The following is a 12549-nucleotide window of genomic DNA, read 5'->3' as shown; positions in this document are numbered from 1 at the left end:
CAATCTCTTGGATCAAATCGGCCGATCCAAAGTTTCTGTCTCTCTTTCTCTCTTGAATTTTCTCTGTGTTTCTCTCTGTGTGGAATGAGTAAAAACCGACCAGAATGATCAGAAATGAGAGAGAGAAGACGATTTAAACTGTCCCCAACCGCCTGGGCGAACAGTTACCAAAATCCCTTCCTTTCTTCCCAAAACCGTCCCATAACCGTCCCATAACCGCCCTTGGCGGTTTCTCCCCTTTTCTTCCTTTGGCAAATCGATCACTGAGCCTCAGCTCACACTCTGGGAGCTTGCCCGCTCCCTATCCCAAGCCTAAGACCCATTTGGTCGAACCGTCCTGCACCCGGACCATCGGCTCGCCCAGTAACCGTCCCGGACTCGCCCACACTGATCCGAACCAGAACGCACCGTTCACTGGATTGAGCTGACCCCCAGCTGTTCCCAGCTGATTGAGCTAGCCCACCAGCTCCTGTGAGCTGAACAGATCATGGTGAACTGATTACCAGCTGAACCGAGCTGATTGAACTCAAACCAACACTCGTCCAGCTGCCTAAACACTCACCCAGCCCCTTTACCCTTATTTCCATCGTATCCTGGTTAAGTCTCAGCTGACTGATGCCCTTAACCTTCATTCAGGGCCATGATACGCTTGTCTCAAGGTCTAATGACCTGACTGGTGCGTCTCCCCGCACCATGGCCCGTCCGGCCGATCCTATCTAGGATCGGGGACATGACAAGTCTCCCCCACTAACTTGGGATTCGTCCTCGAATCCATGTTAAGTGTTTCATCAGGAAGAAATTGTCTGTACCACTCCGGATACATTGTTTTCATCTTTGCTTCTGTTTCCCAAGTGATGAGGTCTTTACCATTGTAATCCCACACCACTTTGATCATGGGAACTGTCTTCTTTCTCATAGCTTTCTCTGACCGATCCACAATCCGAACCGGCAAGGTTTCCAAAGTCAGGTCCTTACCAAGGTCAGCAGGAACCTCAGGCAAGACAATGTCTTGTTCAGACAAGCATTTCCGGAGTTGGGATACATGGAACACATTGTGGTATGCATCCATTGCCGATGGCAAGTCCAACTTGTATGCCACTGCACCCACTCTCTCTATGATCCTGAATGGACCCAAGTACCTAGGGTCCAGTTTCTTTCGTCCAGAAATCCTGGTCCTACCCTTAAAGGTAATCATCTTGAGATACACCAGGTCATTGACCTCAAACTCAAGATGTTTCCTACGCTTGTCCGCATAGCTCTTTTGGCGGTCCTGCGCCTCTTTCATCTTCTCTTTGACCATCCTGATCTTCTCAGTGGTCTGTTCTACAATCTCAGGTCCCAACATGCTACGCTCCCCCACTTGGGTCCAGCATAGGGGTGTCCTGCACGGCCTACCATACAAAGCCTCATATGGCGACATACCAATGCTTGTATGGAAGCTGTTATTATAAGCAAACTCCACTAAAGGTAAGTGTTTTTCCCAAGACTCTCCCCAGTCTAACACACATGCCCTTAGCATATCCTCTAAGGTTTGGATTGTCCTTTCAGACTGCCCATCCGTTTGAGGATGATAAGATGTGCTCATATTCACTCTGGTTCCCAAGGCCTTTTGGAAAGCCTGCCAGAAATAAGATGTAAATCTTGGATCCCTGTCCGAGACAATGCTTGCTGGAACACCATGCAACCTCACTATCTCGTCTAGGTACACTTGCACTATCCTGTCGACCCCATCCCCTTTCTTGATGGGTAGGAAATGAGCCGACTTGGTCAGCCGATCAACCACAACCCATACCGCATCTTTCTTATTCCTGGTCGTGGGAAATCCAGTCACAAAATCCATTGTGATGTGATCCCATTTCCATTCTGGTATGGGTAGGTTCTGAAGTAGACCACTGGGAACCTGATGTTCTGCCTTCACCAGTTGACAAGTGGGACACTTAGCCACCCACTCTGCAACATCAGATTTCATCCTCACCCAATGGTAGTACCTTTTCAGATCCCTATACATTTTGTTCAGTCCAGGATGAACTGAAAACTTGGACTTATGAGCCTGTCTCATAATCTCTTCTTTGAGTTCCTTATCATTAGGAACACTGACCCTACTATTGACCAAGATGGTACCATTGTCAGTTGTCTGGTACTCAGTCTTGTCATTGGCGGCTACCTTCTTTAGATTTTCATCCAGGCCCTGAGCTTGCCTGATCCTGGTCAGGAGATCGGCCTGGTTCACCGCCTCCAATCCCAGTGGCTCATCTGAACCAACCAAGGTATTGAGGTTCAAGGACCTGATCATCCCTTCCAGTTCATCCGCCTCCCTCTCAGATGACACTTCAGCCCTTCTGCGGCTCAAGGCATCAGCCACTAGGTTAGCTTTCCCAGGATGATAAGCTATGTCCAGATCATAATCTGCAACAAATTCCATCCATCTCCTCTGCCTTAAAGATATGATCTCCATATCTTTAATGCAAATAGTACTGCAGCCATCTCCAAATCATGGGTTGGATAGTTACCCTCATGCTTCCTTAACTGCCGGGAAGCATAGGCTATCACCTTCCCATGTTGTGTCAAAACACAACCAAGACCAGTTATGGATGCATCCGTATACACCACATAAGGCTGATCAGCCTCAGGCAACACCAGGACAGGTGCATTAGTCAACATGTTCTTGAGTGCTGCAAAACTTTTCGCACACTCCTCAGACCATGTGAACCTCACGTCCTTGCCTGTCAGCTTAGTCATAGGTTGAGCTATGCTCGAGAACCCCTTGACATATTTCCGGTAATAACCAGCCAACCCTAAGAAGCTCCTCACTTCCGTAGCATTCTTTGGCTGTGGCCATTCCTGGATACATTTGATCTTATCTTGATCCACTGAGACTCCTTTATCAGACACCACATGCCCAAGGAATCCAATGCTCTTCTGCCAGAAGCTACACTTGCTTAGCTTAGCAAAGAGCTTCTGTTCTCTCAGGCGGCCCAACACCGCCCTAAGGTGTCTTTCATGGTCCTCCTTTGTCTTGGAATACACGAGTATATCATCAATGAAGATGATCACAAACTCGTCCAAGTATTCCCTGAAGATGCCGTTCATCATCTTCATGAATGCAGCAGGTGCATTGGTCAGTCCGAACGGCATGACCACAAACTCATAGTGACCATACCTAGTTCGGAATGCTGTCTTCCTCACATCACCTGGTGCAATGGGGATCTGATGATACCCAGAGGCCAAGTCAATCTTGGAGAACCACTTGGCTCCACGGAGTTGGTCCAACAACTCATCAATCCTGGGTAAAGGGTACTTGTTCTTCACAGTCACCCTGTTCAAACCCCTATAATCAATGCACAACCTAAAGCTACCATCCTTTTTCTTAACGAATAGGACTGGTGCTCCCCAAGGTGATACACTAGGGCGTATGAACCCCTTCTCAAGCAACTCCTCAAGTTGCTTCTTCAGCTCTGCCATCTCAGCTGGTGCCATTCTATATGGACTTTTTGATAACGGGGCCGTTCCAGGTTCCAATTCAATGATGAATGGGTCAGCCCTATCAGGGGGAATGCCCTGTAGTGCCCCAAACACATCCTGAAATTCTCGAACCAACGGTATACCCTCTGGGTCACAGGCCCCTACAACCTCATCAGTGTAAATGGTAGCCAAAAAGGCCTCACAACCATTTCCAAGCATCCGTTCTACTTGGACTGCTGAAACCACCAAACTACAAGAGGTTGGCTTGATTCCTTGGTACTTGATCGGGGGTCCAAACTCATTCTCAAGTTGCACCCTTCCCCGGTGACAATCTAGAGTTGCCCGATACTTTCCCAACCAGTCCATGCCCAAGATCACTTCATGATGCTTGAGGGGGACAACAATCAGATCTATAGGCATCGGCCTATCCAAGATCACCACAGGGATGTCCTTAACCAGACCGAGTGAGTTCATAACTTGCCCTCCGGCCGCACTCACTCGTTCAGGACCATCCCATGTTCCATACTGGAACAAACCTTTTCCTATCATACTTGGACTCACAAAACTATGTGTAGCTCCAGTATCAAATAGTGTGTGTGTTTCCACACCACCAATACTTAAGGTCCCTACACAAGACCCATCAAAGTATATCTATCCATCCTAGATTCCATACCATGCAATTCTACTGGAATTGTAAAAGTAGTAGTCTAGAGTGTTACCATTGATCGCTTGGAAAGGCCGAGCCCCATCCACATCCTTGGATAGCTCATACACACGAGGTGTGGAGGTCTGGCCTCGTCCCTGAACTGGCCTGCTAGCCTCCCCACGTCCCTTACTTTGGTTGCCTTGCAACTTAGGGCAGTCCCTGCGGTAGTGGCCCTTCTGGCCGCAGTGGTGACAGGTCCTGGACTCACCCAACGGACTTGGACAATCCTTGGCTGAGTGATCCATCTTACCACATCGAGTGCAGGCACCCATGGCCTTCCAGCACTCTCCACCGTGGTATCGTCCACACTTAGGGCACTCTGACCTACCACTTGAGGTTTTACCCTCCTCGGTCGAGTCCCTCTTCCTCTTCTTGTCACCACTCTGACCCGAGGATACCACCACACTCTTCAGCTTCTGCTTACCCTCCTCGGTGAGGTTGGTCTCCAGCAAGGCCATCCTCTCAACCAACTCAGAAACCGTGTGGAACTTACAAACAGAACAGTAGGTTCGAAGTTCCACCCTTAGGCCTCGGATGAACCTTCGGACTTGAACCTTCTCATCCTCCAGTTCTCTTCCCACATACCTTCTGAGTCGGTTGAACTCTTCTTCATACTCACGAACAGTCCTCCGTCCCTGAGTCAAGTCCAGGAACTTGGACTCCAAACGATCCCACGCCTCAGCAGGAAAGTACTTATGGTTGAACTCAACCTCAAAGTCAGCAAAATGCTCAATGGTGCCATTGGTACGCTTGTCCAAAGCTAACCACCAGTTATGTGCATCTCCCTCCAGGAAGTGTACTGCTATGTCCTTCTGGTAGTCCTCAGGACAACGCGTGGACTTGAAGTTCCGAACCAACCGGGTTCTCCACTCGTCCGCCTCCATAGGATCAACACTTCCAGCAAAGTGTTTGGTTCCCAACTTGGAGATATGCTCCAGCACCTTCAGGTAGTCCATACCATGCACTGGCCTGACCGGTGGGTCTATCTCAATCACCTCGGCCACACGGCCAGCACCAACATCAGTCACTCCAGCAGCAACCCGAACCGGGGGATTAGCCTGTCCTACGGACGAGTTCACCAATGGTGTGAACGCCTGTGTCAAGGAGGCTATCTGAGCTCCCATGACCTGCATAGCTTCCACCAAGCCCCTTATGGTCGGCTCAATGACCTCCTCAGCACCAGTGACCCGAACATTGTTTGCATCAACATTCTGGCCACTCCCAGCACCAACGTTGGATGACCCAGTATCTTCTCCATGGACTTGCTCTTGTTGCTCGTCCACATTAGTTTCATTAACCTCAGTAGGAAGAGTTGGACCCACTGGGAGTCCGGTGGCATTATCCACCTGCTCCACCAGAGCCGGTAGCACTGTGGTTGGAATGGTTCCAGCTGGTAACACTCCGGTCTGTTCAGCACCATCCTGCCCCACTGCTCCAGACGCCCCAGTCGCCTCCTTTCCTTTCCGAGATTTATACCTTCTTGTTCCCTTAGGAGTTACAAACACAAACAAAAGGTTAGTCCACAACTGAACACACAAACCTCAATCACTCCTAAGTTAATCAGTAGAAAAGATTACTTAGAACCCAACTATCTCACCATGAGTCCAAACGGCCAAGTGTGTGGTGAACCAATAACCCAACAAATCCTAGAATCAAGAATGCTCTGATACCAACTTGTAAGACCCGATCCTGGATTCCTCAATCCAACCAGACCGCGGCCTCACCAAACAATGCAACCAATTCCATCTTTCATATTCAAGTTCAAGTGTTAAATAATTCTAAGTCTTTTTCAGAGTTTTGAGGTTCCAACATTCACACTTAAACAATCAAGCATCAACTAATGAAAATAGATACTTCATAGATATTAACCAAGGTTCATACATCATTCATCATCCTAAATAATAGAATACATACTAGAATCGCATAAGTTCACAAGTTGCACAATAGGCTACAATAATCACACAATTTTCAGAATCAACCCAATCACCACACATCTTCCCATGGCCGCGGTCCTCATGGTGCTTTTCCCTTACCACGGTCCATTTCTGGTCCTGGATCCAACACAAACAACCACACAATCACAAGGTTAGATTACAAAACAAGAATCAAATCACATTGCATGGTCGGATCCAATCTAGTCAAGAACAATCATCAAAAATGTCAAATCTGACCCCTTTAAAAAGAGATCCAAATACCAAATAAAATTCATGATAATTCATGATAATTCAGAAGAAAAATATTCCCATAAACAGATTCAAAAGAATCGGCTCAGATCATAGTGATCTCGGCCATGAACAGCCCACACAAGAACAAGGGACTTTCATGGGAATTTGATCAGGCCAAGGCCTTAGGATCAATGAATCCTTTCCTGTAACAACATAAAACATTCCATAGCACAACATATAAGAAGAAACAGAGTAGAAGAAGTCAGAGTAAGGAGTAGCCAATCGATCCAAACCGGCCAGGCTCACACGGCCATCATCCGCGGCCTTGTCCGGTTACTCTTGGCCACACCTCTCACCTTAGGAGTTCGGTCTCCAGGGGCGACTTCCTTCTCTTTCTCCTTTGCCTTCTCCTTGTCTTTCTGTCTCAAATCCATCCTCTTGATCACACGCCCAAACACACCAGGAACACTCAAGAACAATCTCTTGGATCAAATCGGCCGATCCAAAGTTTCTGTCTCTCTTTCTCTCTTGAATTTTCTCTGTGTTTCTCTCTGTGTGGAATGAGTAAAAACCGACCAGAATGATCAGAAATGAGAGAGAGAAGACGATTTAAACTGTCCCCAACCGCCTGGGCGAACAGTTACCAAAATCCCTTCCTTTCTTCCCAAAACCGTCCCATAACCGTCCCATAACCGCCCCTTGGCGGTTTCTCCCCTTTTCTTCCTTTGGCAAATCGATCACTGAGCCTCAGCTCACACTCTGGGAGCTTGCCCGCTCCCTATCCCAAGCCTAAGACCCATTTGGTCGAACCGTCCTGCACCCGGACCATCGGCTCGCCCAGTAACCGTCCCGGACTCGCCCACACTGATCCGAACCAGAGTGGCCTTGCTGCCACGATCCACTGAGATTCAGCCCTTTGTCGCTAAGATTCGACCCTCCCCCTTTCCAATCACATGTTCCTCCCCAAAACGTTAAAAAACAAAAAACCCAAAAAAATTCAAGTATATAAGAAGATCCCGTCGGAGGTTCGAGATTTTTACTTGGTGAAATTCACTCTCAACCTAATATTTCAGATTGGCCGATGAAATGCAGCCCGCATGTGCACAAGTCTCGGCCAAAAGCATCCTGACGGGAGCATTAAAACCCAAAAGAGTTAATTCATCCCTTCAGTACGCTTGCCCATCAGTACGCTTGGTCTCGATCATACCAAGGAAAAATTTTAACACTTGGTTGGATGATGGAAAGTCGAGCCAGCATAAGTACTACTTGGACCAATCAGACTGACTTGGACAGTCCAGTCCATCAAAACTCGAGTTTATGTCCAGATCAGTACACGGATCAGTCCACGGGAAGGGCCAGCATGCTGATATGTGTACTGACATGGTGCATCAGTTGTCCAAAATCAGTACACGGACAGTCCACGGGAAGGGCCAGCATGCTGATATGTGTGGTCAGCATGCTGATATGAGTTCAGTACACGGATCAGTCCACGGGAAGGACCAGCGTGCTGATATGTGTACTGACATGGTGCATCAGTTGTCCAAAATCAGTACACGGACAGTCCACGGGAAGGGCCAGCATGCTGATATGTGTGGTCAGCATGCTGATATGAGTTCAGTACACGGATCAGTCCACGGGAAGGACCAGCGTGCTGATATGTGTACTGACATGGTGCATCAGTTGTCCAAAATCAGTACACGGACAGTCCACGGGAAGGGCCAGCATGCTGATATGTGTGGTCAGCATGCTGATATGAGTTCAGTACACGGATCAGTCCACGGGAAGGACCAGCGTGCTGATATGTGTACTGACATGGTGCATCAGTTGTCCAAAATCAGTACACGGACAGTCCACGGGAAGGGCCAGCATGCTGATATGTGTGGTCAGCATGCTGATATGAGTTCAGTACACGGATCAGTCCACGGGAAGGACCAGCGTGCTGATATGTGTACTGACATGGTGCATCAGTTGTCCAAAATCAGTACACGGACAGTCCACGGGAAGGGCCAGCATGCTGATATGTGTGGTCAGCATGCTGATATGAGTTCAGTACACGGATCAGTCCACGGGAAGGACCAGCGTGCTGATATGTGTACTGACATGGTGCATCAGTTGTCCAAAATCAGTACACGGACAGTCCACGGGAAGGGCCAGCATGCTGATATGTGTGGTCAGCATGCTGATATGAGTTCAGTACACGGATCAGTCCACGGACAGTCTGTGTGTACTGAACAGACAGCCCACGTGGGCCAAAATCACCCGAACAGTCCACAGGAAGGGCCAGCATGCTGATATGTGTACTGACGGACGACCACGGACGTCCTGTGTGTACTGACGGACGTCCTGTGTGTACTGACGGACGTCCTGCGTGTGCTGACGGACACACGGACACACACGGACAGCCACGGACGTCCTGCGTGTGCTGACGGATGTCCTGCATGTGCTGACGGACGTCCTGTGTGTGCTGACGGACGTCCTGTGTGCACTGACGGACACACGGACACACACGGACAGCCACGGACGTCCTGCGTGTGTTGACGGACTTCCTGCGTGTGCTGACGGACGTCCTGCATGTGCTGACGGACGTCCTGTGTGTGCTGACGGACGTCCTGTGTGCACTGACGGACACACGGACACACACGGACAGCCACGGACGTCCTGCGTGTGCTGACGGACGTCCTGCGTGTGCTGACGGACGTCCTGTGTGTGCTGACGGACGTCCTGTGTGCACTGACGGACACACGGACCCACACGGACAGCCACGGACGTCCTGCGTGTGCTGACGGACGTCCTGCGTGTGCTGACGGACGTCCTGTGTGTGCTGACGGACGTCCTGTGTCCACTGATGGACACACGGACACACACGGACAGCCACGGACGTCCTGTGTGTGCTGACGGACGTCCTGTGTGTGCTGACGGACGTCCTGCGTGTGCTGACGGACGTCCTGTGTGTGCTGACGGACGTCCTGTGTGCACTGACGGACACACAGACACACACAGACAGCCACGGACGTCCTGCGTGTGCTGACGGACGTCCTGTGTGTACTGAACAGACAGCCCACGTGGGCCAAAATCACCCGAACAGTCCACGGAGCGTGCTGATATGTGTACTGATGGACAGCCGGACGTCCTGTGTGTGCTGACGGACGGCCACGGACGTCCTGTGTGTGCTGACGGACACACACGGACGTCCGTGTGTGTACTGAACAGACAGCCCACGTGGGCCAAAATCACCCACGGACAGCCAAAATCACCCGAGAAGCCAAAAATGCAAAAATTAATATTTTTGAAGAAAGTTTTCTGAAAGGAAACATCAAAAACATGTCAACAAAGAGTTTAGGATGTCAAGTGTTGATCAAAAGTTGCTGTAGACATCCGTTTAGACCACAAAACTCCGACCTTTGTAGCATGCAAAAGACATGGTTAGAAGCAACAGAAATTTATGAAAATTTACCAGAAAATAGCTTTAACCATCCTTATGAAGCATGCAAAAAATCAGATTCAAATTCGAAGTATTTTGTTTTTTACATTAAAAATACTCCCCGGAACACAACCAATGTCTACTGGTGACAGACTGAAAAAAAGCGTTTTGTATATATAAGGGGTAGGCACTCTCTTGAGCCTCCTACCCCCCAGTACCCGAACGGTTCGGGTACGTAGTGTTGGACTGTTCGGTCCAACACTATCGAGGGCTGGGTTGAGGTCGATGGCCGGATTGTCCCCGGTGAATTTTCCGGGAACTTTTCCGGCGAATTTTCCGGTGGACCGTTTTGCCCCTAACTTCAAATTTTCGCGCTTGCATGGTCTTGGCCTGGTTTCATCCGTCTTCCAGTTGCTTTTTTTGATTACATCTCAAGAGTGGTTGGAAAGATTGATGTTAGCGGGGCAAATGAACATTCGGCGTATGAGTGGTGATTGGATATGTAAGACCCGATCCCGGCCGACTAGGCCGCGGTCGAGTGCCTCACGTCGCTCAGTCCATACCCAGACCGAACCTCTAAAATTTTTGCCCTTTATTTAAAAACATCGCCCATAGGCGAGGGCTAACTCAGATCTTAGCTCAAGACTACCTTAGTCATTCCCTAGCTTAGATCATTTCAACTTATGCACAGCGGAATAACATCTATCATCCATTGGACTAAATCCAATCTAACACTTGTCTGATCAGATCACCTCAGCTACTGGTCAGTAAACACAACTGCCAGCTAGCTCCAAGGTCGAATCTGAACCTAGACCAAGTCATACAATCAGAGGTTCTGTTCCCCTAAGCCATTCTATCTAGATCTATGCAACATTGACAGATCATACCTGCATAAACTCTTCCCTTGGGTACTTAGTCATTCAGCCAACCATCCCCACAGACATAAGTAACCTTTGGGAAGTCTTCAATCAGCTAAGGACATGCATCTGGCCCTTACCGGTTCATGCACTGTTCCACATCCTTTTGCCTTATCAACTTATGATACCAAGTCCAGCTCATGGACTAATCATACCAAGTCCTCTCATGGACTAACCAGATCAAGTCCTCACAAAGACTAACAATGCCCATCAGATCCTGAGTCAGTCAACCAACCACCCCACATGACTCAGAACTGATGAGTCTTCATACTTCCTAATCAGTCATGGAACCATGTCCCACTGAACCTGATTAGTGTTTCTCTTACCACCGGTGCATCCTTTGATCAATCAGATCAGACACCTTGATCCATCATCCAAGGATCAGGTCGTCCATCCTTGCCAATGATCAGATCACGCACGGCCTGCCTTACCAACACCAAGGTTGATAACCAGCAATTCCTTATGATCAATATCATAAGTGACAATATGTTCCAGCACACAACATATGATCAGATATCCTAACACAAGGATCTGACCCCAATATGCCCTAAGGTGCAATTTCGACCGCAAGCAAACCTGCTCCAAAAATCAATTAACATTCATGACAATTCATGATAAATCATAACTAAGAGAATGGTCCAATCAGATTTCCCAGAACCGGCCTCCATCCCATAGATCTCGGCCAAGATCAGCCAAACCGGCCCAAGGGACCATCTCTAAATCAATCCCTAAAAACTCATTAGGATTCATGATAATTCATGATAAATCTTAACTAAGAGGATGGTCAAGTCAGAATTCCAAGAACCGATCTCAATCCTATGGATCTCGACCTAGGACAGCCCCACCGGCCACCTTGACCATCTCGAAATCAATCAGATAAAAATCCCCAAATACCATGATAATTCATGATAATTCACCACTAAGAGGATTCCAAATTCAGATCACCATAAATCCATCAGGAAGTAGGAGATCCAGACTTAGCTGCCAAACCAAGGCCATGGAGGGTTCTTCTGAACCGGTCAAGCCATGGTTCAGTGCTACTATGTCTAATAATCAATCTCAATCATAAGAACAAGGAATAATATGATTAATAATCATAAAACAGAGTAAGGTGTAACTGCAGGACCAGATCAGCCCATAGTGTACCAGACTATGCCCAATGGTCTGCAGTCCCCACCTGTTACCTCATCAGGGGCATCCATGCTCTTCCTAGCACGCCTTCATCAAACCCTTTTCACATACTTCCAGTATTGATAAGATCTAACCATGGTTCGTGACCATCACTCCTTCCATGGAACTTCCATGAAACCAGTTTCTACACTGCATCCACCTTCAAGGCTATTCATGCCATTGTGAGTGAAGTCCGGCCTTCTCCCTTCTCTCCTGGGTGTTTGCGTGTGTTCCCAAGATGCAGAGGAAGCCTAGGACGTGTTCATCAGTGGTGGAAACCTACCACAGGGTCGTTCATAACTCCCCTTGCACTTCCATGAAACTGCCTTTCTACACACATCTGCCCTTAAGGCTGTCTTGGCCTTTAGGAATGAATTCCGGTCATCTACCTTCTCTCCTCACCATTTGCGTGTGTTCTCAGGCCCTGGAGGATGCATTGGGTGATAACATCACGGATCAAAAGCCACCAGAAAGTCGTTCATAACTTTCCCCCTTGATCTCTCCCAAAACTGCCTCTTTATGGCCTTCACACCACCATGGGTCTTGGATTGGGAATCCGACCAACTCTCTGTATTTTCTTTGTGTTTCTTTGTGTTTCAGGGTGTAGGAATCGACCAGAATGATCAGAAATGAGAGAGAGAGGACGATTTAAACTGTCCCCAACCGCCTGGGCGAACAGTTACCAAAATCCCATTCCTTCTTCCCAAA

The sequence above is a fragment of the Brassica napus genome, unplaced genomic scaffold (genome assembly GCF_020379485.1).
Source record: "Brassica napus cultivar Da-Ae unplaced genomic scaffold, Da-Ae ScsIHWf_2765;HRSCAF=3535, whole genome shotgun sequence".
In the NCBI taxonomy this organism is placed as follows: domain Eukaryota; kingdom Viridiplantae; phylum Streptophyta; class Magnoliopsida; order Brassicales; family Brassicaceae; genus Brassica; species Brassica napus.
The sequence above is the reverse complement of the archived record's forward strand: the minus strand, read 5'-3'. Positions refer to the sequence as shown.